Source organism: Labeo rohita, chromosome 15, assembly GCF_022985175.1.
Source record: "Labeo rohita strain BAU-BD-2019 chromosome 15, IGBB_LRoh.1.0, whole genome shotgun sequence".
NCBI lineage: Eukaryota > Metazoa > Chordata > Actinopteri > Cypriniformes > Cyprinidae > Labeo > Labeo rohita.
In genome coordinates this window covers 37,412,879-37,440,802 of record NC_066883.1, presented here as the reverse complement: position 1 = coordinate 37,440,802, position 27,924 = coordinate 37,412,879, and the positions used below count along the sequence as shown (strand labels likewise).

The window sequence follows — 27,924 nt, the reverse complement described above, 5'->3', positions numbered from 1 at the left end:
GCAGCAAAAACAAATTGACTGCTTTTGAATTGCACATTGCGTTCTGGCTTAGGGGTACAAGTGAATAAAACAACAATATGGTTGTAAAAATACCCAACATTTGTTAGCAAATAATTAAATTAATAGCAAGTAAACAGGACTAAAGATGTTTTCCATGTCACGTAAAGATATAATTAGACTCCTGCTGTACGTGTAAATGAAGCCAGTGCGTGTTGTTTACTGCAAACTTTAACATTCAACATTTTTTTTCTTCGCATTGTGAGTGTAAATCTGAAAATCTAGATCTGAATCTCATGTTTTGCAACATTTCTACCTCCATAGACAGGACAGTGACAATAATCGTTACTCATTTTACTTTTATAACATTTATTATAATTAAAGGTGCAGTGAATACAATATATTTTATTTATTTAGATTTTTTAATGCATATTGCCAGACTATATATATATATATATATATATATATAGACACACACACACACACACACATATTTATAAATATACTGTACATATTTAGAATACCTCCTTTCTATAATATTTTAAAATGCATCTCCTGTTAAATAAATGAGTATACAAAAAGCAAATAATAACTAAAATAAAAATAACAATGAAAAAAAAAGTACAACTGTAAAATGTATGGATATATTGAAAACTGTTTATTAATTATTTTACATATTTATATTATTATTAAAATATTTATATTATGTCAGATATTATATTTATATTTAATTTATATGTTTATTTAATGGTTATTGGTAGAAGATACAAATAATGTTAATAATTAAAAAAAAAAAAAATTAAAACAAACATATCACAAAATGAAATTACCACACAAAAATGTTATTTATACATTGTTCATGGGATGTTTTATTTCTAAAATGTTTAAAGAACATTTAAAACAATATTCCCAATATAACTGAAAAGCTTTTAAAACATTAAAAAAAAAAAAAAAAATGGACAAATTGAATTTTTTAAAATAATGCTTTAACCCTCTGGTATTGTTTGGTCTGGTATTTTAGACTGGATTTTTTTTTTTTTCTTAAGTTTTGAAATTTTAAAAATTGCTACTTCATGTGACCACAAAAACAAACAAACAAACAAACAAACAAACAAACAAACAAACAATGGTTGTATTGAAAGCTGTTTGTTAATAAAAAAAAAAAAAATATTTATTTGACATTTATATTATTATTAAAATGTTTATATTATGTCAGATATTATATTTATATTTAATTTATATGTTTATTTAATGGTTATTGGTAGAAGATACAAATAATGGTAAAAATTAAAAAAAAAAAAAAACATAAAACAAAAATATCACACCATGAAAATCATCACACAAAAATGTTATTTATACATTGTTCATGGGATGTTTTATTTCTAAAATGTTTAAAGAACATTTAAAACAATGTTCCCAATATAACTGAAAAGCTTTTAAAACATTAAAAAAAAAAATGGACAAATTTAATTTTTTAAAATAATGCTTTAACCCTCTGGTATTGTTCGGTCTGGTATTTTAGACTGGATTTTTTTTTTTTTTTTTTGAAATTTTTAAAAATAAAATAACTAAACAAATAACTAATATTAAAATGAAAAGTACAACTTCGAAAATGCAAAAAGCTTAAATATATATTAAATTAATGGATATATTGGAAGCTGTTTATTAATTAAAAATAAAAATATTTATATTTATTTGACATTTTTATATTATTATTAAAATATTTATATTATGTCAGATAATATACTTCTATTTAATTTATATATTTATTTAATGGTTATTGGTAGAAGATACAAATAATGGTAATAATAATAAAAAAAAAAAACAAAACAAAAATATCACAACATGCAAATGAAAGTAGCTTGTATAATAAAAGTTTTGAAATGTAAAAAATGGCATTTCATCGAAATGGTATAAAACTCTATGACTTTTATGACCACAAAAAAAGAAAAAAAAGAAAAAAAAAAATCATAGACTTGATTCAAAAAAGTTAAATAATCACAAATGAATGGGTAATACGCAAAAAATACTGAAAATATGAAGTTTTTTTTATGCGTGTACAATCTACAAATCATTCACAATGCAGAGAAAAATGTGCACAACAATTAAGAAGTGACACTTGAAAATATCAAGAATGCAAAAACAGAAAAGCAATATAAAAGTCTTGTATGATATTATTTTCAGTGGGAAAAAATGCATTGTAATTATTGCATAAACATTAATTAGTGCCATGAAATTCTCTCAAAATACAAAATAAAAAAGCAAAAATATTATGGAACAAAAATATATTACATTGATTTTACTGAAAATAGAAAACGTTACATTTTCAGGTTTTCAAACAACACAAGCGTGACTCCAACGAGAACAACACCAGAGGGTAAAAAACATTCTTAGAACACATTTTTGTAAGCAAGGGTTGTATTCCAGGGCGAGAGGATAAAATTTCAAGCACGAGGTGATGACAGGTAACACCTGTGATTCTCACAGACGTTCTGGAATCTTCTCACCTCTCATTTCTGTTGTTCTGAGCCTGAGGGGAAGTCAAACACGGTCTTTGTCTGAGCCATCGAGGGCTAAACTCTCATCTGATACCAGCAGCTTCATCTGGACTCTGATCCGAGCCGCTCACCCGTCCGTCTCCAGAGCCCCGATCTCACCAACCTACAGACAGGAAACATTCACAAGCATTTATATTCACAGTCTTTTCATGTTGGAAACTTCCTTATTGAACCATTTAGATTCTGTTACACTGTTCATGTTACAGAAAGAACTTATTTATTCAGGAAGTGATGTGACTGTGTTGTTTAGTCTATTTTTCTTCCCGCATGAAAGTTGAGCTCAGTCAAAAGCATCAAAATGAAGCGGAAGAAAACACTGTGAGGAAGGAAGAACAAGAGCAAACTGATAGAAACGTGTCTGTCAGCAGCTCCCATTCACACATTCGCTTTGCTTTTTCTGTCTGTCTCGGCCTGTCACTGTTTCACTCTCAATTTCAGTTTACTGCGCTTCACTGGAACCACAACAACTTCATATTTCCAGACTATTTGCAATTCAGCTGCTTGCAACGAGACATAAAGCAAAATAAAATGAGTACAAATAACGTGAAATAATAATAAAAAATAACTACTTCAGTAAAAATTAACACATTTATCTTAAAAGATACATTTACTTAAAAGTAGCTTAAATAAATATATGGATTTATTAAACGTTTATTTATTTCATTTAATGGTTATGGCAAGAATATGCATATAAAATGTAAGTTTATATTTACAGTGCAGTATAGTAGTATATTATTTATGTTCATAAACAACATTTGGAGCTTCTACACCTTTTTCTATGATGCTTTAAGAAATAAAATACATAAATAAAATAATGAGTACAAATAAGCAAATAATAATCAAATGATATCAACAATGAAAAATTAGGCTAAAAAAGTATCAATAACTTAACTGTTTTTTTTTTTTGTTTTTTTTTTTTTTTTTTGTTAAGGGTGTTGTGTTTTTTATTTATTTATCCAGTTCTAATAAAAAAATGAACTTGTCTTAACCTGTATGACAGTGTTTGAAAATAAAAATTGTTGTTCAAAAAAAAAACTATGTAATTATATAGAAGTAATGTACTTAAAGTATTTTTTAATTAAATATTTAATTAATTTAATTTTAATTCAATGAGTTTTTCATTTTTATTGTCAGAAGATACAAATAAAAAAAATATAACCGTAAATATAAACATAAATAAATAAATAAATTACTTATATAACATAATATTTTTTAATATAATATATATTTTGTTTTTTGATGAGTAACATTTGAAGCTTCAAGACCTCCTTTCTATGATATTTTATAAAGGAAGTGTCCTGCAGATAAATAAATAAATAAATAACTATTTATATATTTTTGATGAGAACATTTAAAGCTTCAAGACCTCCTTTCTATGATATTTTATTAAGGAAGTGTCCTGCAAATAAATACATAAACAAACAAACAAACAAACAAACAAATAAATAAATAAATACATAACAAGAGTACAAAAAGTAATTGTTGTTAAAAAAAAAAACTATTTAATTATATAGAAGTGTACTTAAAGTAATTTTTTAATTTAATTAAATTTTTAATTGATTTAATTTTAATTTAATGAGTTTTTCATTTAATTGTCAGAAGATACAAATAAAAAAAAATCTCATATAACATAAATAAAAAATAAATTACTTATATAATATTTACTTCTTTTTTTTGATGAGTAACATTTGAAGCTTTGAAGACCTTTCTATGATATTTTATAAAGGAAGTCTCCTTGTACTCAAGTAAATTTTATATTACTTTTTAAGAAAGTAATCGATTTCTAACGTAATTAAGTATTAAATGGTTTTTAATATGAAATGTAGTCCAGTAAAAAGTACTTTGGAAGTTTGTGACGTAAAGTTTTCCGAAGAAAAACACTTAAATACTTAATTACTGTTCCTCTGTATTATTTAATAAAAAAATATATATATATTTTATTTAATTAGATTTTTTTAATTCATATTGCCATACTAATATATATATATATACACTGTAAAAAGCATGTCCTGCTAAATAAACGAGTAGACAAAAAGCAAATAATAACTAAAATAAAAATAACAATGAAAAGTACAACTTAAAAAAAAAAAAAAAAAAGAATACAAGAAAAAAAATTATGTAAAATGTATGGACAACATTTATTTGACCCTTATATTATTATTAAAATATTTATATTATGTAAGAGATTATATATATATATATATATATATATATATATATGCATCAGACAAAAATGTTATTTGCGCATTGTTCATGGGATGTTCATTTATTTCTAAAACGTTTAGAGAACATTTAAAACATGTGTTCCCAATATAACCAAAAAGCTTGTCAAATAGAATTTTTAAAAATAATGCTTTTACCTCTGGTATTGTTCGGTCATTTTAAACCGGATTTTTTATTTATTTTTTCTTTCCGACAGTAACGTACTGAAATTTTTCTTTTCCATTTAAACATTTTTATTAATTGTCAGAAGAAACAAACAAACAAACAAACAATAAACATTTCATATAACATGATCAAAAAAATCAGCTCATAAAATATTTTGTTTTCTGATGCACAACATCTGAAGCTTTAGCAACTACTCTGGTAAGAGCGAATATAAATTATATTTATACATATACACAAAAAAAAAAAAATTCAGAGTCTGTTTTGCACCTTACGTCTCTGTGTAAAGCATGTAAAGATGTTTGTGAATCTCAGACAGGAATAGAAGCAGCAGCATCTCTGACACAGAAAACTGTGAAAACTGTCACAGCGGTTTGACTTCAGACACATTTACTCATCCAACAGAATGAGAGATTAGAGACCAATGATCACAGACAGACACACACATGACTGACAGACGGACAGACGACTTTAGATTACAGAGAACACAAGCTTGTTTGAGCGAAACACTCGCCCTCAAGATACTCACTGCAGGAGACAAAACCTCATCACACACACACTTTGATGTCTTTTAGTTCATGTTCTCTCATTTTCAAATCCCCAGACGCTCAACTATAACTCCTCACATTTAAAACTCAATACAGGAAACAGAATCAGGCTGTTTCCTGTTTTACTGCGTCATATTATAAGTTACATATTAATGTAATCTGTTCCAATAACAAATATAAGATGAGAAGCTGGGCGACAAACACAAATGCAGAGCCTGAACATGATCTTAATGAGTTTTTTAAAGCTCTAATTAGTCTTAATCATTTTTCATCATCGCTCTGACACGTGAAATTAAATATGCTGTGTTAAAATCAATTAAATGATCATTTACTCACTCTGGTGTTGTTCCAAATCTGTATGACTGATTTTCGTCTGTGGAAAACAAAAGACAATATTCTGATTTCCATTGTATTGGCAAAAAAATAAAAAAATAAAATAAATAAATAAATAAACTTTTTAAAGATTTTACATTTTAAAATCATACTGTGACAAATGCATTGCACTTTGTCAATATAAGTTAATAAATTAACTAGTAGGAAATGCAGTGTAACACAAACACAAATGCAGAGCCTGAACATGATTTTAATGAGTTTTTTTTTTAAAACTCTATTTAGTCTTAATTATTTTTCATCATCACTCTACATGTAAAATTAAATTTTACATTACATCATTATTCTGATTCCACTGTATTGGCAAAAAAAAAAAAAAAAAAAAAAAAAATAAATAAATAAATAAATAAATAAATAATATATATATATATATATATATATATGATAAAATAATCATATAATATTTGCGTCACACAAAAATGGTTTTTACGCATTGTTCATGGGATGTTCATTTATTTCTAAAACGTTTAGAGAACATTTAAAACAATGTTCCCAATATAACTGAAAAGCTTTTAAAACATTTTAAAAAATGGACAAATTGAATTTTTAAAAATAATGCGTTTACCTCTGGTATTGTTCAGTCATTTTAAACCAGATTTTTTATTTTTTATTTTTTTCCCGACAGTAATGTACTGAAAATTTTCTTTTCCATTTAAACATTTTTATTAATTGTTATTTCATTTAATATATAATACAATAAAATTAAATAAATAAATAAATAAAATTAAATAAAATAAATGCATAAATAAACCATTTTATGACGGACTTTTTCTGTGAAAACAAAAGACAATATTCTGATTTCCATTGTTATATTAGTTAATAAATTAATTAGTAGGAAATGCAATGTAACACAACACAAATGCAGAGCCGTAACATGATCTTAATGAGTTTTTTTTTTTTTTTTAAACTATTTAGTCTTAATTATTATTCATCATCACTCTGACACATGAATTAAATATGCTATTAAATCAATTAAATCATTATTTACTCACCCTAGTGTTGTTCCAATTCTGTATGACTGACTGTGGAAAACAAAAGACAATATTCTGATTTCCATTGAGATGGCAAAAGAAAATAAATAAATAAAAAATACATAAACAACAAATGAAATTGCGAGTAAATCAATTGACCGTTAGACCGTTATTTAAATATATTAAAACAAATATGACCGATATTTAAATCTCTTAACTGAACAAAACCAACTAATTTTAAAATATTTAAAAATAAATAAATAAATAACAACTGACATTTAAATGACTTAACAAAAATATTTAAATCTATTAACAGGGAAAAAAACGACATTTAAGTCTCTTAACAGAACAAAACCAACCGATATTTAAATCTCTCAATGCAATAACATTTATATATAAATATCTTAATAGACCAAAACTGACCAGTATTAAAATCTTGTAATTGAACAAAACGGATCAATATTTCAGTCTTTCAAAAGAAGAAAAATTACTGATATTTAAGTCTCTCAATAGAACAAAACCAATTGATATTTAAATCTTTCAACAGAGCAAAACCGACGAATACATTCAAATCATTTATTAAAAGAAAACTGACAGACATTAAAATTTGTGAATACATGTAAATCAAATCTCTAAATAGAAAAAGCTGACATTTTGAAGTGACATTTAGACTGAAGTAGAACGACTGAAATCCGCTAAAAGTACAAAACAACCGATATTTAAATCTCTTTTTAAAACAAAAAACAACCGATATTTAAATCTCTTAATAGAACAAAACGAACTACGCTTTAAGTCTTTTACTAGAAAAAACAACTGACATTTAAATCTCTAAAACAAAATCAACCGATATTTAAATATTAAAACAAATATGACCAATATTTAAATCTCTTCATTGAACAAAACCAACTAATTTTTAAATATTTTAACAAAAAAAAAACAAAAAAAACAAAAACAAACAAACTGACATTTAAATGACTTAATCAACAAAAATGGACCAATATTTAAATCTCTTAACAGGGAAAAAAACAACATTTAAATCTCTTAACAGAACAAAACCAACTGATATTTAAATCTCTTAATGCAATAACATTTATATTTGAATATCTTAATAGAACAAAACTGACTACTTGATTTAAAATCTTGTAATTGAACAAAAAACTGATCAATATTTCAGTCTTTCAAAAGAAGAAAAATTACTGATATTTAAGTCTCTCAAAACAAAACCAATTGATATTCAAATCTTTCAACAGAACAAAACCAACCAATACATTCAAATCACTTATTAAAAGAAAACTGACAGACATTAAAATTTGTAAATGTAAATCAAATCTCTAAATGGAAAAAGCTGACATTTTGAAGTAGAATGACTGAAATAGTAGTGAATCTCCTAATAGTACAAAACCGATATTTAAATCTCTTATTAAAACAAAAAACAACCAATATTTAAATCTCTTATAGAACAAAACCAACTAGGCTTTAAGTCTTTTAAAAAAACAACAACTGACATTTAAATGTCTAAAACAAGATCGACCGAAATTTAAATATATTAAAACATATGACCGATATTTAAATCTCTTAACTGAACAAAACCAACTAATTTTAAAATATTTTAACAGAAGAAAAAAAAAAAAAATAATAATAATAACAACTGACATTTAAATGACTTAATCAACAAAAATATTTCAATCTTTTAACAGGGAAAAAACCCGACATTTAAATCTCTTAACAGAACAAAACCAACCGATATTTAAATCTCTTAATGCAACAACATTTATATTTAAATATCTTAATAGACCAAAACTGACCAGTATTAAAATCTTGTAACTGAACAAAACTGAACAATATTTCACTCTTTCAAAGGAAGAAAAATTACTGATATTTAAGTCTCTCAATAGAACAAAACCAACTGATATTCAAATCACTTATTAAAAGAAAACTGATAGACATTAAAATTTGTGAATACATGTAAATCAAATCTCTAAATAGAAAAAGCTGACAATTTGAAATGACATTTAGATTGAAGTAGAACGACTGAAATTATAGTGAATCTCCTAAAAGTATAAAACAACCGATATTTAAATCTCTTATTAAAACAAAAAACAACCGATATTTAAATCTCTTAATAGAACAAAACCAAGTACGCTTTAAGTCTTTTACCAGAAAAAACAACTGACATTTAAATGACTTAATCAACAAAACAGACCAATATTTAAATCCCTTAACAGGGAAAAAAAACGACATTTAAATCTCTTAACAGAACAAAACTTAAATTTAGATTTCTGTATCTTCATAGAACAAAACTGACCAGTATAAAAATCTTGTAACTGAACAAAACTGATTAATATTTCAATCTTTCAAAATAAGAAAAAATACTGATATTTAAGTCTTTCAAAACAAAACCAAAAGGTAAATAAATCTTTTCAACAGCAAAACCAAGCAATACATTCAAATCACTGACAGACATTTAAATATATTAATACAACATGTAATTCAATCTCTTAATAGAAAAAAGCTGACATTTTGAAGCGACATTTCAATGTGACATTTTAAAGTAGAATGACTGAAATCAGTAAATCAGTAGTAAAATAGTGATTTTTGTGTGTGTGTGTGTAGTTTTTAGTTTTGTAATGTTATATAAGCTCACATGAACATTTTAGTTGTATTTTTCTTATTCACTAATATTAAAGATTCATACTGTGATAAATGCATTGCCCTTTGTTAATGTTAATGAATTAACTCAAGGAAATGCAATGTAACCACATTTCTAAATCCTTTAAGAAACAACTGTATCTCTGACACCAGAACTCCCCAGAAATTTTTATAATAGAAGTTTGAGCAGTAAAATATTACAGCATGTTTTCATAGTCAATATAATTATCATGATAAGAGCTCTTTTGACACAATATTGTACAGTTTAATGCACATGCACATTTCTGTATAATTATGGTGCCAGTAATTATTTTCCACACAGTTAACAAAGTTTTCCAGGTCTGTGTGAATGAAAACACGTCCAGGATTGTTTACAGTGACTCTCACCTGTATGCAGCTGCAGGAGACTCTAAATTACAGCATCTATGTCTAATTATATACAGAAACAAACTACATGCACTTCATATGCAATTACATAAACCGAGCAGGAGTCTGCAGAATTGACTTTTTTCATGATATCGCCAATTCATTCTTAACTTGAATGTACAGCGTCATTCATTAGATCAAGTGTTTCTTCACTAATTTCACTTTTCTTAATTACGTTTGAAGTATCAATGTCTTTTAATCAACTTATAGTGCTTTTTAGCGGATGTATGAAGTCAATTCTCAAGTCTGGATGTTTAACACTACATCTGTTGTTTTAGCATTTGCAACCCAAGAAGCTTTGTTTTGTAAACTTTTGTAAAGAAAGATGTACAATAATTGCACTTCATTTTACGCAGCCTGTCATTCAGTCATTTTTAGGTGTCCAAATAATTTTTCTCAGCAGATCTGGTTCTTTGGTTTTGACAGATCTCTTTATAAAGTGCATCATGAATCATTTATGCAATGTTTTTGGGACCCCGAACAGAACCTTGTCATCTTCTGCAGAGGAGCATCCTGACAGATCTGACAAATCACACAGACTCGTTCGAAAACTCTTACTTTGAAATCCCATTGAAAACTCGTTCCTCAATGCATCCCACCGTTCACATGCCAGATTTGATGATCTAATTTCCAAAATCAAAATCCCTTCATTACTTTTAAACACTCAGGCGTGTGTCAGAGCATCAGACTTTTTCACATGTGATGATCACGAAGACTATTTTGGTAGTACTTCTTGAGCATTGCTTACTCTTACTCAGAACAAAACCAATCAATATTTAAATGTGTTAATGAAACAAAACAAACCGATATGTACATTTCTTAATGGAAACCCCCCCCCAACATTTAAATATCTTAATAAAACAACACCAACCGATATTAACACTTCTTAACAGAAAAACAACAACAACAACCAACATTATCTCTTAACAGAACAACACCAATCGATACTTGAACTTCTGAATAGCAGAAAACAACCGATATTTCAATTTATGAGCAGCACAAAACAATCAATAATTAAATCTCCTATTAATACAAAACTGACCGATATTTAAATCTCTTAATAGAACAAAACCAACCGATATTTACATTTCTTAACAGGAAACTAAGATGACATTAAAATCTCGTAATACTCTTAATGTTTAAATCTTTGAATAGAACAAACACAACGATTAAAAATAAATATTTAAATCTTTAACAGAGCATAATTGATCAGTATTTCAATCTCAAACAGAACAAAACCAACTAGTATCAAGTCTTTTAACAGAAAAAAACCTGACATTTAAATCTCTTCACTGAACAATACTGACCAATATTTAAATATCTTAAAAAGAACATAATTGATATAAAAATTTATTGAAACAAAACTGACAGATATTTAAAACTCTTAATAGAACAAAATCAACAAATTTAAAAGTGATATTTAAATTTCCCAATCAAACAATATCGACCAATATACAAATGTCTTGAAATGACATATTCAACTAATATTTAAATGTATTGAAACAAAACCGATATTTAAACCGATACTGATATGTAAAACTCTTAACAGTGGAAAAAAAAAAAGACATTTTAAACTCTTAACAGAACAAAACCAACTGATATTTACATGTCTTAATGGGAAAAACAACAACATTTTAATCTCTCAATAGTACAAAACTGATATTTAAATTTCTTATTAAAACAAAAAAACAAAAAAAAAAAAAACAGCCAATATTTAAATCTCTTAATAGAATAAAATCAACCATATTTTAGTTCTTTCCCAGAAAAAAAAAAAAAAAAAAAAATCAACTGACATTTAAATCTCTTAACTGAACAAATACGATCAATTTTTAAATATATTAAAAGACCACAATGGACCGCTATTTAAATCTACTAAAAGAAAACTGACCGATATTTAAAACTCTTATTAGAACAAAATCAACAAATTTTGAAATATTTTAACAAAATAAATAAATAAATAAAATTTCCTAATCAAACAAAACTGACCAATATTTATATGTCTTAAAAGGACATTTTCATCCGATTTTAAAATCTACTGAAACAAAACTGACCGATATTTAAACCGATACCGATATTTATATTAACAGTGGAAAAAAAGACTTTTAAATCTCTTAACAGAACAAAACTAACCAATATTTACATTTCTTAATAAGAAAAACAACATTTAAATCTCTTAATAGTACAAAACAACCGATATTTAAATCTCTTATTAAAAGATAAAACAACATTTAAATCTCTTAATAGAACAAAACCAACTATTTAAGTTCGTTCCCAGAAAAAACAACTGACATTTGAATCTCTTAAATAAAATCGACTAATATTTAAATACATTAAAACAAAACTGACCAATATTTAAATCTCTTAACATAACAAAACTCTCTTAATGTAATACCATTTATATTGAAATATTCTAATAGAACAAAACTGACCAGTATTAAAATCTTGTAACTGAACAAAACCAATCAATATTTAAATCTTTCAAAAGAACAAAAATGACCAATACACTCAAATCACTTATTAAAAGAAAACTGACAGACATTTAAATATATTAATACAACATGTAAATCAAATCTCTAAAAGGAAAAAAAAAAACAACAAAAAAAAACTGACCAATATTTAAATCTTGCCATTGAGCAAAACCAAACAATATGTAAATCTCTTATTGGAACAAAACCGAAATAAGTGTATTGTGAAAAGCAGTTAAAATACACATAAATTTGACTGTTACAAAAGTCTTGTTCTACACTTTTTACTACTATTTGCTCCTAGAAGTCGATTATAATGTTCTTCAAGGTTTCTTGAGGTATGAAAAACAATCATAATTTGTGCTTGTACATTAAAATGACCTCTGTTATTATCAGCTAAGCTCTTTGAATGTGAAATGACTAACATGAGAAATGATATGTTGGAAATGATTTGCTTTATAGTGCAGCTGTAAGCTACATAATTCCAGAGCGGACAGATGATTGATTCTTACACGCATCAGATGGAAATGATCGGGTCAGTATCGATAAAAAGGAAAGGCAGAGATAAATTAAATCCACAGAAAGAGCCATTAGGGAGCAATTTGTTATTCCCGGCCCTTACGACCCCTTTATGGAGGCTGTCTGTCGGGCCGCTCTCGATTTCCTTTCCCATGAAATGTCGTTAAGTAAACGACGACACCCAAGGCATACCGAAGGGTGATTTCCAAGCTGCGTTTTCATTAAGCGACTAGTAGATGTAGTAAAATTTAAGCGTGCAGCATTTATAATTCATGCAGATGAGTGCGGTTAGACGTTTCTCAAACCTCACGCTGAATAAAACATGAAGTTTGTTTGTTTGGTGCCGCATAAAGACTCCTTTGATAGGCGCGTCTCAGGCTCCCCGGTGACCGCATTCAGGGGACACGGCAGCTCATGAACATGTATGATGTCACTTCCTGAGATCGCAAACATGCCCCAGAGTGCATTTCTGCTTTCTGAGTCAGTATTTGTATGTCAGTCTGATTTTTCTCCCTCAACGGCCGTTAGCCGAACAGGTGGCTGTCGTTTAGTCAGTCAGTCATGCGGTTTGTGCTGTTAGGCCCGTTTTGATTTTTTTAAAAAAAGCTTTATCTCTCTCTTTCTCTCTCGTGTCAGTGATTCAGTAAGTGGAATAAGTCAGGCAGACCTGTGGGAGAGAGAGCAGCAGAAATGAATTTTAAAAGCAGCAATTATACAGACTTTTCTCTATCCATGCAAATAAATTCGATCAGGCGTGTTCGAGATGTGTTAGTGACAACAGCTTAAAATTATTCTCTCTATTTGGTGCTTTAGATTTCATTTTACAACCGTATCAAGCAGGTTGAATGGAAGGAAGATTGTCAGTAAATAGAGACAATGCAGTGCTAAACCCCAGGCAATGCAATTAGAGCAATTACCCCAGTGCTCTTCTCCAGTCACTCCCATTTACTAGCAATAGACACTTAAAAACAACATGGCATTTTTTACTTCAGAAGTCCATCCATCTATCATTCTGTCTATCTATTTATCAGTCTATCAGTCTATTTATCTATCAATCTATGCATCTGTCCATCTATACATCCGTCCATCCATTCATCCACCCATGTGTCCATTGATTTGTCCATCCGTACATGCATCATTCCTCTATCAATCCACCTGTCCTTTCGTCAGTCCAACTATCAATCATTAATACATCCATCCGTCCATGCATCCATCCATCCGGCCGGCCGTCCGTCCCTCCTTCGACCATCCATCTGTCTGTCCATCCATTCATCCATACCCTTTTTCCAATATCAATCCATCTATCCATCCATCCATCCAGTCCTCTGTCCATCTATCCATCCATCATTCACCTATTAATCCATCCGTCCATTTATCAGTCCATCCATTAGTCCATCAGTCCATCCTTCTTTGTTGGTCTGCCCATCCATTCATCCATCCATCCAGCCGCCCGTCCGTCCCTCATTCGACCATCCATCCATCTATCAATCCATCTGTCTATTCGTTTGTCCAGCCATCCAATATCAATCAATCTTTGTCTGTTCATCCGCCCGCCTGTCTATTCATCCATCCATCCAGCCCGCCGTTCGCCCCTCCTTTGACCATCCAACTGTCTGTCCATCCATCCATCCATCCATCAGTCCATCTATCTATTCATCCGTCCATTCATCCATCAATCCATCCTTCTGTCTGTTCGTCCGTCCATCAATCCATCAGTCCATCCATCCATCATTCCAATAACAATCCATCTGTCCAGTCGTCCATTCATTCATCATTCCTCTATCCATCCATCTGTCCATCAGTCCTTCCATCCATTCATCTGTTCATCCATCCATCCATCTATTCATCCATCGATCATCCATCATTCCGCTATTAATTAATCTGTCCATTCATTCATCCCTCCAGCTCTCCATCCATCGATCTGTCCATTCAACCATCCATTCATCTGTCCATCTATCGAGTGGTCCATCTGTCTATCCATTCATCATTCCTCTATCCATCCATCGGCTGTCTGTCCATCCAGCCATTCATCCATCTATCTGTCCATCCATCCATCAATTTGTCCATTCATCTGTCTATCCATCCATCCATCATTCCCCTATTAATTACTCATCTGTCCATTTGTTCGTTCATTCATCCATCCATCTGTCCATCCATCCAGCCATCCATCCATTTATCATTAGTCCATCTGTTCATTCATCATTCCTCTATCCATCCATCTGTCCATTCCTCCATCCATCTACCTGTCCCTCAGTCCTTACATCTGTCTATCCATCATCATCCCTCTATCCATCCATTTGTTAATTCATCCATCGTCTGTCTGTCCTTCCATCCATGCGTCTATCTATCCAGCTATCCATCCACCTGTCTGTCCATCCAACCATCATTCCCCTAATTACTCATCTGTCCATTTGTCCATCCATCCATCATTAGTCCATCTGTCATCCGTCCATCTGTTCATTCATCATTCCTCTATCCATCCATCTGTCCATTCCTCCATCCATCTACCTGTCCCTCAGTCCTTACATCTGTTTATCCATCATCATCCCTCTATCCATCCATTTGTTAATCCATCCATCGTCTGTCTGTCCTTCCATCCATGCGTCTATCTATCCAGCTATCCATCCACCTGTCTGTCCATCCAACCATCATTCCCCTAATTACTCATCTGTCCATTTGTCCATCCATCTACCTGTCCATCAGTCCTTCCATCTGTCCATCCATCTGTTTATCCATCATCATCCCTCTATCCATCCGTTTGTTAATCCATCCATCGTCTGTCTGTCCATTCATCTGTCCTTCCATCCATCAGTCTCTGCATCCATGCATCTATCTGTCCAGTTATCCATCTGTTCGCCCATCAGTCCATCATCCCTCTATCCATCCATCCCATGTTCGTCCATCCATCCATCCATCCATCCATCCATCCATCCATCCATCCATCCATCCATCCATCCATCCATCCATCCGTCCATATCTGCTTTAAATAAATGTTGCTCTCCATATCCCGCATCTGATTATGACAAAAAATAATTTCAATTCATTTCTCAGTTCATCATCACTATTAAATATCATGGTTTCAATTTATTGCACTTACAAAAAATTCCGCTGGGCAACATTTGCATTGGAATAAACAAAGATACTCACTGTTACAGCCAAACAGTGCATGTATAGTCCTAATGTAACAAGCATGAGAAATAAATATTTGAGTCAGTAGAAGTTCTAGCATGACGAAGAGCTTTACAGAGCTGTGATGAGGTGCGGACACTTATCATGAATGGCTCGTCTGGTGACATGCAATTAGTTTGTAATTAGCACAGCCATTACTGAACATGTGTGAATCAAAGGTCAGCTATTTTTTCCGGTTAATATACATATTTCATTAGCTTGCGGAGGAGGGAGGATTGTAATTTTCTTCGGCATGAACTGTAATTCAGCCGTGTCGGACACAGCTTTTCCAGCGAGATTAACGATCGCCCGGCGCGCCCTACAATCACCCGTTAATTTTAATTAGCACGGAGGGGACCAAGAGGGTGGAGTTCTGTCTGTGTGAGGAAAACACAAAGCATTTCAGACTGGCATCTGGAAGAAAAACAAGATATTTTGAAAAACGTTTATACAATAAAGTCACGAGGGTAAGTAAATAATTGCTTTTTTTCATATATATGGAACAATGCCTGGATTAAAATGCAAAGTAACTTGTGTGTTATTTTCATATGGATATACTATGATAGTTTTTGTTAATATTTTGAATTAATTATTTTGGGGATTTTCTTTTTAATTTTACTTAATTTTTAAATTTTTAGTTATTTTGTTGTGGTTTTGACATTTTTATTATTTTTTACAATTTAAAAAAAAAAAACATTATTCATTTGTATAATTAGCTAATTATTTTAGATTAGTTTTTTCCCCCAAGTTAAACTAACTGAAAATGAGAAATTTTGCCATTGTAACTTGAAATAAAATTTGTTTATTTATTTATTTATTGATTTAATCAAAGAAGGGCTTAGAGACCTAATATATAGGAGAAAAATACTTTTAAAAATACTACTTTAATAGTCTTTTTTAAAAAAATAATAATATGATAGTAAAATAAAACTAATTTTGACCTTCCCTCTTTGAAATTTGGACTGTTTTCTCACTTGGACATGAAATTTAGAAATGTAGCATTTCTTTACTTGCTCACCTATGGATCCAGTGAATGGGTGCCGTCAGAATGAGAGTTCAAACAGCTGATAAAAACATCATAATAATCCACAAGTAATCCACACCACTCCAGTCCATCAGTAAACATCTGTTTTTTTAAAAAAAAAAAATTATTAATGCATTTTTGACTTTAAATGGTAATTTCTGGTCAAAATGTGAGTCCATACCCCATAATAATTGTTCCTCCCATGGCTCAACTAATAGCGTGAGTTTGGGGCGGGACTATCCGTTTGTCTGACCAATAGAGACCAGGAGAGTGTTTGACAAAAAATATTTATGTCTGCAAAAGATTTGTAGGTGCAGAAATGATATAATTCACCCAAAAATGCACATTCTTTTATCATCTATGCATCCATGCAAACCTGTCAGAAAAGATGTTAGACCTATAGCATGCATATTTTCCTGTTAAAAACTAAAATTACTGAAATTAAACCTGTCGTGTAACAAAGAAAACTATATCACCCCTGCGGGCTCTGCTGTTCTTGTTCTTTAAGTGAAAGAAACTCACATATACAAAACACTATTAAATCTTTACACGTCTGCACTTCTCAACACGTTGTAGGTTGAGCTGTGAACTAATTTACGCCGTCTGTATTTTTGCAGAAGGAAAACCTATTGTAATCCAGAACCAGATTTCATTCTGAAGTGTTTGTCTGAGTTTCATTGTGCTGTTTTTCTTACACGGCGCCCTCTGAAAAATTTCTCCATGCGGAGAGAATCACGCAACGTCACTTACGCCAATTTTTTTAACTTGAGGCTTGAAGGATTCGCATTTTAAAAACCACAAAGTCCAAAGCCACACATGTTGTTTCCAGCCTGTGGAAGGTGCATTCACGGCTTCTGAAAGCCACTGAATACATCCGTCTCCGAAGAGCAATTATCCCGATAAGCAGGCCGTTCAATTCCCAGAGTGTGTCCCAGAACAGAGCGTGTTTCCACTAAAGCGCCTGTAACTCATAACTCAGTGTGATTTTATGCAAATGACCTGCACAGAACCACCGCTGCTGCAAACTTCTGTTCTCCAGAACATCTTAATCTGAAATTGAAAATCAGAGAGATCAGTTGCGAGTCTTTTTAATAAGTTTTTGAAGATGACATCCATAGAGAGGGCACATCGCCTTGAAGAACAGAGAGTGACATTTAAAAGTAAGATCCTAATCGCTTAAGATGCAAATTTCAAAGGTGACTGATAGCTGCCACACGCCGTGTGATAACTGCATAACCGCGCGCTCTTTTTTTCGGTAATTGCAGACAGAATTTCAATGAAATGATAATCCATGTTTAACTGATGCACTCATTCACTCACTTTTGGGCAAACTAAAAATCAAACTTTTTTAAGTAATGCCTCGGTAGAATCTGTAATGATCTATAAACAGAAAGACGATAGATTGATAGATGCAACTAAAATGAAAAATAAAACTATTTTGGTTTGTTAAAATATTACATGTGGCCAATTAAGGCTCATGAGTTCAATTCCCACTGTATGCAATAAATTGTAAAATTTATAGCAATACAAGTTGCTATGAATAAACATAATGCATATTGTATATATATATATATATATATATATATACTAGCGTTCAAAAGTTTGGGGTCAGTAAGACTTGTAATAGTCTTTAAAGAAGTCTCTTATGCTCATCAAGGCTGCATTTATTTGATTAAAAATATAGAAAATATAGAAATCATTCTAATATGCGGATTTATTATTAGAATGATCAATGTTGGATAATATCAACAGTTGTGCTGCCAAATATTTTTTGGAACCTGTGTTTTTGTTTTTTTTTCAGGATTCTTTCATGAATAACAAGTTTAAAAAGTACAGTGTTTATTCAAAATATAAATATTTTATAACAATGTAAATTATTTATTATTAACTTTTATTAAACTTTTGATTATTAACTTAATACATCCTTGGTGAATAAAAGTATTAATTTCTTAAAAAAACAAAAACAAAAAAAAACCCAATAAAAACGAAAAAAGAAACAATAAAAATGTACCGACCCCAAACTTTTGAACGGTACTGTATATATATATATATATATTTTTTTTTTAAATTGACTAACTGAAAATGAGATTTTTTTGGCAACTAACAGAAATAAGTTGAAGCACTTTAATTAAAATATATGGAAAAAATATAAAAAGGAAAACTGAACTAAATAAATTAAAGTTATATAGTAATAATTAAAAAAATAATAATAAAAGCACATAATAAGCACATAAAATTACAATAAAATAGAATACAATTTTAAACTAAAATATAAAAATAAAAGCCAATTAAACATATTAACAATATTAAAAATGAGAAATGTTTGCTTGGTAACTGAAATAAGATAAAGCACTAAAATGACTGACTGGAAATAAATAAAAATGAAAATGGAACTGAAACTGAAAAAAAAAATATTTAGTACTATTTTAAAAAAGAATAATAAAAAAGTAATTAACAAATTTACTAAAAATTAAAATTAAATTAAAATGTAAATTAAAAATTAGAAATTTTTGTTCGGCAATTAAATACTAAAATTAAAATATGGAAATAAATAAAAACAAAAACAAACTAAGACAGAGACAGTTAGACAAAAAAAGTCAAATTGAACATATTTAGTAATATTAAAAAATAATTACTAAATTACATAAATTACTAAAAATGTAAATAAAATAAAAATATATATGAAACATTAGATGTTTGCTTGGCAATTAACTGAAATAAGCTTAAGTTGAAGCAATAAAAATACTGACTGAAAATAAAAAAAATGAAACTCAAACTGAAATAAAATTTTAAAAAATTAGTAATATAAAAAAAATAATAAAGCACATAAAATTACTAAAAATTAAAATAAAATAAAAATGTATATTAAAAATAAGATGTTTGCTTGGCAATTAACTGAAATACATTTGGAGTTGAAGCTGAAGCACTAAAGTTACTAACTGGAGATAAATAAAAACTAAAACAAAATAAACTGAAAAAAAATTCAAAATAACCCAAGTAGTAATATTAAAAAAAATAATAATAAAACAAAATAAAATAAGCATATAACAAAATTTGAAAATAAAATAATGAAAATAAAAAAAAGTTCATTAATAACATCTATAACAGTATATAAATAATATTAAAATATCACATGGGAGTTGTTTGTTTATAGTTCCTATAGTTTATAGTTATAGTTACTATAGTACCATGTCAGCTACCATGGCTGTATTTGTGCTGAGAAACTAGTGAAAAACAGAAAAAGTAAAAAGTCAATTATTATATATAAACAACAAATAAAAGAACAATAAAAGCAACAACAAATAAATCAGAAGAGAATCCAGAAGACTGCAGGCCCGTCAGCTGTGGTGTAAGTTTGCCGTCTGCTCATCTGAAGAGCGGCGTGTGCCGTTTATTATTAGCTGAGTCTCTGGCTGAGATCGCTCTGGGGATAAACAGCACAGGATACCTGCTGCACGGATCATTACTCCACTGCCGGAAACACACACACACACAAACACACACACTCGTCCCTCCAGCTGCAGAGAAGCACATCAGTGACACGAAATGACCCTCAGAAACAACAGCACACAGACTGCAGCAACCAAACTGGTGAATATAATGACGTTTGGGTGTTAAAAAACAATTAATATTCAGTATTATTTTCAGTTTAACTGAAATTACACCATCTGATGAGAAAAAAAAAATTGAATAATGACACTAAATTTACATCTCTGACAATGTTATTGAACCAAACTGAATCAACACTGAACTGAACTGAAAAAAAATGAAACTATGTAACACTGACTCAGTGACTGAACTGACTCAACACTGAGCTGAATTAATATCGAACTGAACTGAGCTGAAAAATGACACTTTATAACACTGACAGTCATTAAACTGAATTGAGCTATAAAAATGAAACTATGCAATATTGACATAGTGATTGAACTGAATCAACACAACTCAAATGAATCATTATCGAACTAAACTGAGCTGAAAATGTACACTTTGTAACAGTGTCATTGAACTGAATCACCACTGAACTGAATTGCGCTGAAATAATGAAACAATGTAACATTGACGTAGTGACTGAACTGAACTGAATCAACTGAACTGAGATGAAAAGACACTTTGTAACACTAAGTTACTGAACCGAACTGACTCAACACTGAACTGAATTGAGCTGAAAAATTAAACTATGTAACATTGACACAGTTTTGGAACTGAATTAAATCAACTCTGAACTGAATTGAGCTGAAAAAATGAAACTATGTAACACTGACATAGTGACTGAACTGAACTGAATCAACAACTCAACTGAATTAACTGAACTGAGCAGAAAAATGACACTTTGTAACACCAAGTTGTTATACCAAATTGAATCAACACTGAACTGAATTGAGTTGAAAAAATGAAACTATGTAACACTGACATAGTGATTGAACTGAACTGAATTAACACAACTCAAATGAATCAACATCAAACTGAACTGAGCTGAAAAATAACACTTTGTAACACTAAGTTACTGAACCGAACTGAATCAACACTGAACTAAACTGAGCTGAAATAAAGAAATTATGTAACACTGATGTAGTGACTGAACTGAACTGAATCAACACAACTGAATCAACTGAACTGAGCTGAAAAGACACTTTGTAACACTAAGTTATTGAATCAGCACTGAACTGAATTGAGCTGAAATCTGAAACTATGTAACACTGACACAGTGATTGAACTGAACTGAATCAACATCGAACTGAACTGAGCTGAAAAATAACACTTTGTAACACTGATAGTTAATGAACTGAATTAACACTGAACTGATTTGAGCTGAAAAAATGAAACTATGTAACACTGACATAGTGACTGAACTGAACTGAATCAACAACTCAACTGAATCAACTAAACTGAGCAGATGAAATGACACTTTGTAACACTATGTTGTTAAAAGAAATTGAATCAACACTGAATTGAATTGTGAAATAATGAAACTATGTAACACTGACAGTGATTGAACTAAACTGAATCAACATCGAACTGAACTGAGCTGAAAAATAACACTTTAGCACTAAGTTATTGAACTGAATTGAATCAACACTGATCTGAACTGCGCTGAGCTGAAATAATGAAACAATGTAACATGGACATAGTGATTGAACTAAACTGAATCAACACAACTCAACTGAATCATCTGAACTGAGCTGAAAAATGACACTGTAGCACTAAGTTATTGAACTGAATTGAATCAACACTGAACTGAATTAAACTGAAAAACGAAACTATGTAATATTTACATAGTGATTGAAATGAAATGAATTAACAACTCAACTGAATCAACTGAACTGAGCAGGAAAATGACACTTTTTAGCACTATGGTATTGAACCGAATTGAATCAACACTAATCTGAACTGAGCTGAATACTGAAACTATGTAACATTGACAGTGTTTGAACTGAACTGAATCAACACAACTCAACTGAGCTGAAAAATGACACATTGTAGCACTAAGTTATTGAACTGAATTGAATCAACACTGAACTGAACTGAGCTGAAAAATGAAACTATGTAACATTGACAGTGTTTGAACTGAACTGAATCAACACAACTCAACTGAATCAGAATTGAACTGAACTGAGCTGAAAAATGACACTTTGTAACGCTAAATTTTTAAACCGAACTGAATCAACACTGAACTGAACTGAGCTGAAAAACGAAACTATGTAACATAGATAAAGTGATTGAACTGATCTGAATCAACTGAACTGAGAATAATGACACTATCTTTCATCTGTCTTGCATAAATTCCTATAGAAATATATTTAAACTTGTTTCATTATTGATGAACAGTTACTGAACTGAATTATATCAACTCTGAATTAAATTGAAAAACCTCTGTATTCATATTTAGACGCTTGTTCGCCTTTTTCAAGAATATCTGGCTGAAAAATAGACATCATCCCTACATCAAACTATAAAGGGGACAAATGCGCTGCTTCAGTCGGCTTGTTCCTTTAGTTTATTTCAATTAGCAGACACTGTTATTAAATCCAGCACTTTCAGAGGCTTTATCTCAGATCTGAGAGAGCGTTTGATCTTTACTGTGCGCTTCAGCTTTTTCTGTCACATACACCTGCTTAAAACACGTCTGAGAAAAGGTTAAAAACACAGACGCACTCCCTCGGTGGCTGAGAGCGTGAATTCAGCCTGATGAATGGAGCTTTTACAGGCGTTTTCTCCTCGTCCCCAGGTGCATTCGTCCCATTCGGTCAGTTTTACTGCAGGTGTAATGTGAATTTACCTTTGAGGTCTTGATCATGGCAGAAGTGCAAACTCAGTGTCATTTCTAGTTGATGTCAGCAGTTTCCATTAGTTCGTCAACAGTGTCATTTCCAGTTGATGTCAGCAGTCATCTAAACACAATAATAAATATGTCTATTAACTTATAGAAAGTGTAAACATTATGATAAAAATGATGTAAAGAAGCTAAAATGACTACAGTACTACTAAGCGTAAACTAAAACGATGAAAATCTCAATTAGAATAACAGCAAACTATAAATTAGTATATACTGTAGTTACAAAACACAATACAAGACTTACGAAAGTAATGAGTCATTTATCAGTGAATCTGTTTTGGGAACCAGTGCACTGAAATAATTCACTAAAACTTGTCCAAATCAAATGATTCCTCTGTCTCAAGTTGTTTTGAAAAGTCTGATTTAGTTGGACAGTTTGAGTGAATCATTTTAAAGAATCAGTTGATTCACTGATTCATGATTAATCAAGTTTTCAAAGCTTTGTTACTTGCTTCATCTGCTATAAATGTGCTACAAATCTATAAATCATCTATTAGATGAAAAACATATAAATGAATAAAACTGAAAAAAAAAATGACATAAAATTAAATATAAACTAATAAAAATTACAAAACACAAAAAATAAATAAATAAATCGCTAAAAAAAGCAATGTTACCTTGGAAGTAAATAAAAGTTAAAATTTAATAAAAAATAAAACTGAAATAGTAAAATTAAAAAAATAAATGCATAACATAAAAACTAATAAAAATGACAAAATCACAGAACACAATAAAAACAAAAAATGAAAAATAAAAAGCTAATTAAAAAAAATGCATAAAAACTATAATAGTATATACACACACGCATATATAAAAATGTATAAATCATCTATAAATATTAATGGAAAACATGCATAAATAAATGAATAAAACTGCAATAAAAATTAAAACCTAAATACTAAAATAAATTAAATTAAATTAATTTAATTAATACAAATGACAAAAGCACATTAGTTACCTTGGAAGTAAATAAAAACAAAATTATATATATATATATATATATAAATTATAATAAAAATAAAACCTAAACAGCAAAATAGTTATTTAAAAAAAAGACAAAAGCACAAAAAAAACTCTAAAAAAATGAAATGAAAAATAAAAAGCTAATTTAAAAAAAAAAAAAAAAAAAAATCATAAAACTATAATAGTATATACACACACGCATATATAAAAATGTATAAATCATCTATAAATATTAATGGAAAACGTATAAATAAATGAATAAAAATTAAAAATTAAAACTTAAATAGTAAAATACAATAAAAATGACAAAAGCACATACCAAAATCACTAAAAAAAAAAAAAAAAAAAAAAAAAAGCAATGTTACCTTGGAAGTAAACAACAACAACAAAAAAGGAAATAAAAATAAAACCCAAACAGCAAAATAATTATTACAAAAAAAAATGTAATTTAAAATGACAAAAGCACATAACAACTCTTAAAAAAAATTAAAGCTAATAAAAAAAACAAAGCTATAATAGTACATACACACACATATATAAAAACGTATGAATCATCTATAAATATTAGATGAAAAAGATGTATAAATAAATAAAACTGAAATAAATACTAAAACCTAGATTAAATTAAATAAAAACTAATAAAAATTACAAAAGCACATAAAATTATTAAAAAATGAAATGAAAAATTAAAAACTAATTTAAACAAAATAGTATACACACACACACACATATATATACAAATGTATGAATCATCTATAAATATTAGATGAAAAACATAAATATTAACAATAAATAAATGAATGAAATGAAATAAAAATGAAACCTAAATAGTAAAATAAATTTAAAAAATATATAATAAAAATAAAAACAAAAATGGAAATAAAAACCTAAACAGCAAAATAATAATTTGTCACAATTTATTTCTAACATGTTTCACATTTTTAGATTTCTAACAATTTACATGCAGTGTAAATATGCAATGAAAATACAGAAATCACACTCGTGTACAAACGCATCAGTCATGTTACGCAGCATACACGCTTTCAATGAGAAAGTAGATCCGCTAATGCAGTTATACAGTGAATGTTCAGATGCTGCAGACATAAGATGTGTTTAACAGGCCTCAAGAAAGCAAAAGATCTGCAGTAATAAACGCACCTTGATTTAGTGTTTTGTAATTTAGCCAGCAGGAACCAAAACGCTCCACTCCAGCTGGATGAAAAGCAGCAAAAACCCGAACGAGGCCTGGAAAACTGCAGCTGACGGGACACAATCAAAGCTCGCTGTGTGTTTTTCCTGAGTAAATGAGTTCAGGTGAGGGCAGATGTTTCCACACCGATGGTCCTGCTGACTCCAGCGCCGTCTCAGAGCCAGGAGCTACAGATGAAGAGATGAGACAGAAAGCAGATGTAATGGAACTCAAGCTGAACTTTTTCTCTATTGTGATGTTGCAGCTGTTGTTTGATTGGTTCATTCTGATCGCCGCTCGCTCTTATATTGCTCTCCAAAGGCCGCCGCTCCTGCACCGACTGATAAAAAGCCTCATACGCCGACAGAAACTGAAGGACTGTGTAAACCCGCTTTTCCAGACGCTTTTGTGTGTTTGTTCAGTCCTGTGTAGATGTTTGGGAGTGAGAACACATGCCACTGTGGATCAGTCTGATCAATAAACATGCATGTTTTAATTAGAAAATCACAGCTTGTAATATAAGCTATGTAAAGACTAGACTAAAACAGTTTCGACACAACTATGCTGGCTGCAGTTCTGTTCAGGGTTATAATTGTTGACTAAAAAAAAATTAAACTATTAAAACTTTTTTTTAAAATGGAAATTAAGCTGAAGTAACAAAATATAAATATTATATAAATTATATATTATAGAAATATTACATTAAAAATGTGCATGTTAATGATAATTTTACTATAACTATTAAAATATATAATTATTAAAAAAAAATGACATTACTAGAATGAAATAAATTACTAAATAAATTACTAAAAATCTTTAAAATGATCATTAACTATTAACATTTTGTTTGCTAATTGAAATGAAGCTTAATAAAATAAAATAAAATTAAACAAAAAATTTAAAATTACTAACTGGAAAGAAATAAAATAAAAATAGAATTTAGTAATATATTATTAATATATAATTACTAAAAAAATTACAAACACATTACAAAAATTGACTAGATTACTACAAATCATTAAAACTATTAAAAATATTTTTTGTTAATTAAAATGAAGCTATATATATATATATATATATATATATATATATAAACTGAACAAAAAAACTGTTCTAACTGAAAAGGTATATATATATATATATATATATATATATATATATATATACACAAAAATAACTAAATTACTAAAAATCATTACAATTAGAAAGTTAATTGAAATGAATTTTAAATAAATACATATATTAAATGAAAAACAACTAAAATTACTAAGTGGAAATAAATAAATAAATAAATAAATTAATTAATTAATTAATTAATTAATTAATTAATTAATAATGACAACTAAAAATGACTAAATTACTAAAAAATCATTACAATTAACTAAAACGATTACAAATTGTTCAAAGTTAAATACAATACATATATTACAGACAAAAAAAACTACTAACTGGAAAGAAAAAAAAAACTAATTCAAAACTAAAAAACATCTAATTGGCAAAAAATTATTTATAAATTTATTATAATAAAAATGTGTGTTTATGCGTGTTTGTCATCTCCATTAAAAACGACAAACACGCATAAAATCTCTGAAAATTAAATGAACATGAAATGTATAAAATAACAGCAAATTTAAAATATTATTTAAAAAATACAAAAGTATATAAAAATACTAAAACAACACTGGTTATGTCACAGTACAACATTTTAAAAATGTTCTAGAAATCTGATTAAAAAATATTTACATTTTACATGACATTAAATAAAATAAATAAATAAATGAAAAAAATCTTTAATTTGCCTAAGTAAGTAAAAAAAAATATTATAATAAATTATTATATATATATATATTATTATAATAAAACTATAATATTATAACTAAATAACACTACAAAATTAATACTAATAGGATATTAATATACCCCATTTTTAACAATGTTTACAACCTACAATTTTTGGAAAGGTTTGTTTACATATTTTTAAATGCATTAAAACAAGACAAAAATAGCAGCCGGCTATATAGATTTCATTGCATTGCATCATATTTGTCAGCATGTTTGCTGCTAATGTGCATCCAGTGTGTTCAATTTGATTATGCAAACAAAATACATAATACAGAAGTCAACATATAATCATTTTGTGACCAGGAAATAATAACAGGTTTAAGCAAAAAAACTGGTTCACATTTCATCTGTGAGACCAGGCTTGTGATTTCTGACTGTTTTCAACAGGTCTAGACCTACCAGCTGAATTTCACAATTAATACCACACTCAGCGTTCCTTTACCGTCATTGATAAGGTATCGGCTGTTCAAACACATCCCGACACGGCCGTCTA

General features: G+C 29.2%; 2 long non-coding RNA genes across 2 annotated transcripts in view; both read right to left on the bottom strand.

Annotated features, from left to right (window-relative positions):
- Positions 1-2,218: 2,218 nt before the first annotated feature.
- Positions 2,219-23,443, bottom strand: LOC127177119 (uncharacterized). The gene is made up of 4 exons (XR_007829184.1): positions 23,381-23,443; positions 6,871-6,900; positions 5,825-5,861; positions 2,219-2,658 (listed from the first exon to the last, which is right to left on the bottom strand). It is a non-coding gene; the product is annotated as an uncharacterized LOC127177119 (long non-coding RNA).
- LOC127177120 (uncharacterized) overlaps positions 23,443-27,924 on the bottom strand; it is a 32,735-nt gene continuing 28,253 nt past the window's right edge. The window contains exons 2-3 of the long non-coding RNA XR_007829185.1: positions 25,559-25,777; positions 23,443-23,492 (exon numbers count right to left, since the gene is read on the bottom strand). This is a non-coding gene — a long non-coding RNA (uncharacterized LOC127177120). The remainder of the gene's footprint in view (positions 23,493-25,558; positions 25,778-27,924) is intronic.